We start from the raw sequence: 2,581 nt of genomic DNA on the forward strand, positions 1-2,581 counted from the left end.
ACAATGACTTCAATACCTTTATCAAGTTCTTATGACAAAGATAATGAATTAATGTGTAGAGTCAAGAGTGTAAGAATTTTATTATATGGATAAAATCTTTTTATAATTAAAAAATTGGTTCATCTTTTATTTAATAAAAAGTGTCCCTCTCGGTTCTCGTTCACACCTAAGACTATCTATCTATCCATCTACCTATCTGTCATTTATTTCTGGAAATCATAAGTTGAAGTTCATGATCTCATGACTATTTTGTACTAAATTGCATATATTCACCATGTACTAAATTGCATATAAAAAAAATATTTACTAACCATGTGACTGGTTTTGAAGTGTTCTTTTTTTTTCTATATGAAAACTTTTGTAGCTAGTGACAAAATCTGACCTTTTAAAAAGTTGCATCATGTTTAAAAATATGAGACACTGAATAAATGTGCACGTCATCCTTGTCTAGGGACCATACTAATTGCCTCAATATCCAGTTTTAGTATATGTGCTTCTGAAGGGAGCACTGCATTTTTTAAGGCCCTTAAAACCATAAAGGCTTCTTTCTATACAATCTTCCTTTGGGGGAGGTGGAGGTATGTGTGAACAAGCCTAAACGCCCTATTTAGTCATAAGTTTTTAATATTCTACTCCTTAAATAACTTATGTTGTGCAACTGGCATTCATTGTTGTCCATTAACTGGCATACATATAGGTCACAGGAAAATGCCATCCCATGCAAAATTTAGGTATGTTTCCTACAGCATCACCTCTGAATTTCCAACATCAAGCTGTAACACTATAGCGCCCTGCTCCAAAGTTATGTTCCCCGATTACATGTATATAGGCATGTGTATACACACAAAGTGGAATTATCCTTACCCTCTTTGTCTTTTAGAACCTTACCAAGTTTTCGTAAAATTAGGAAGACTTTTTTGCCTATAATATTTCTAAAACACTAATATGTATTTTCATTGGAATCTGGATGTACTCTTTTTATCTAAGAAATTTTAAAGTTACTTTTCAGATGTAAGGTGAACAGCTATTAATGTATAATAACTTTCCACTTCCTATTCCTTAAAATTCTTATATAAAAGCCTTTGGCTAACTTTCTCCAATTATTTAGGAGATAATTTACAACATTTTGTTGTAAGTATTTACAACATTATGTATCTTTCTTCTTGCAAACAAAGTTTAATTACCACAACTTCAACTTTAAAACAAGTGAAAAATTAAAACACATTTCAAGTACTTTGACTCTATTCATTTAGATCTGGCTCTATGTCATGAAGGAGAAACAACTTACAAAAACTAATAATTTTATCCAGTCATGTTATCTGAGAGCACATAGTAAATCTGCTCAGATTATTTTCAAATGCTACTGAATTATGCCATACTTTTATGTGAGAATTTAACTGAACTGTGAGAAGATAGTACCCCATCTTTCCTGGTTCTTAAGAGGTTTTATTCCCCAAATGTGCTTGATTGATTTAGTTGTCTCACAACTATGGACTATATAGAGGCATATCTAGTCCATATAGATGTACTGCTTGTGGGAGGCAAACAAAATATAAATTTTAAAAAAACATACTTAATTTTGATTTTTGTAAACAAAACATGGAATAGGCAAAGGTTTTAGAATTTAAAATAGGAATATTTAGGAATGAATAGGTATTATCTCTGAAAGAAGGGTAATTAAATTTACCTGTATCAATTAATTCCATATATTTATAATAGAATTCAATCTTCTTTATTTTAACTTTCCTAATACAATAAGCTTATCACACTTATCAAAATGATAATTTAAGGTTTTCCCTTCTGTATAACACAGCAACCTCTTCTGAATCAAAGGCTCTTACCAGGTGAATATATTTAAATCCCTCCTTTCTCAAAAAAATAAATTAATTCTTTGTTACCATCCATAACATCGAACTCCTTTATAATTATCACTAACCTTTGAATTGATAAAAAAAATCAGATATTTACATATTTTAACTCTACAAAACATATTTTTCTAACAATGCTATCACCTTAACTATATCTAAATATTTTTTTAAAGTTTTTTCTTTGTCAATTTAAAACGAATTCACTATGGAAAATTAAACTGTCATCAGTTTATTGTCCCAGCTACAATTATTTGAAACATGTATGCATGCTGGAGTGTGTGTGTATACATAAGTAATGAAAATAATTTAGACCATAAGTGCTGAGGAAAAACAGAAATATTTTTGCTGTATGGCAGAAACCAATTAAATAAAAAATATATCCTCAAAATGGTGATCCTCTGCAAGCTTAGAGTCTTTCAGTGACAGAAAGGAGCCTGGTCCCCTATTTGTATTTCCCTCTCACCTCCCTTTTTCCCACTTCTATTTTTTACCTTCTGCAACCTTGGCTTTCATTCTATTGAACATCATTAAGTTCCTACCAAGGGATGGCTAGTAAGGAAGCTTTACTGGCTGCCTTCGGGTGTGGTGGGCCAGAGGCAAGAGGTACAAAAAGGATGTGAGCCGATGAAGAGTCACCCAGTGTGTTTTTACGCTTTGATGTCCTGAGAAACGCAATGCTAAGTGGCACTAAACTGCAGGGGCCTGGTGAGCAC

At 32.0% G+C, this 2,581-nt stretch overlaps 1 non-coding gene across 1 annotated transcript; it reads right to left on the reverse strand.

The window, feature by feature from the left end:
* Window positions 1–406: 406 nt before the first annotated feature.
* LOC114227725 (U6 spliceosomal RNA) lies at window positions 407–509 on the reverse strand. Its single transcript, XR_003613796.2, has one exon. It is a non-coding gene; the product is annotated as a U6 spliceosomal RNA (small nuclear RNA).
* Window positions 510–2,581: the final 2,072 nt, after the last annotated feature.

This window comes from Eptesicus fuscus, chromosome 2, assembly GCF_027574615.1.
Source record: "Eptesicus fuscus isolate TK198812 chromosome 2, DD_ASM_mEF_20220401, whole genome shotgun sequence".
NCBI classification, from domain to species: domain Eukaryota; kingdom Metazoa; phylum Chordata; class Mammalia; order Chiroptera; family Vespertilionidae; genus Eptesicus; species Eptesicus fuscus.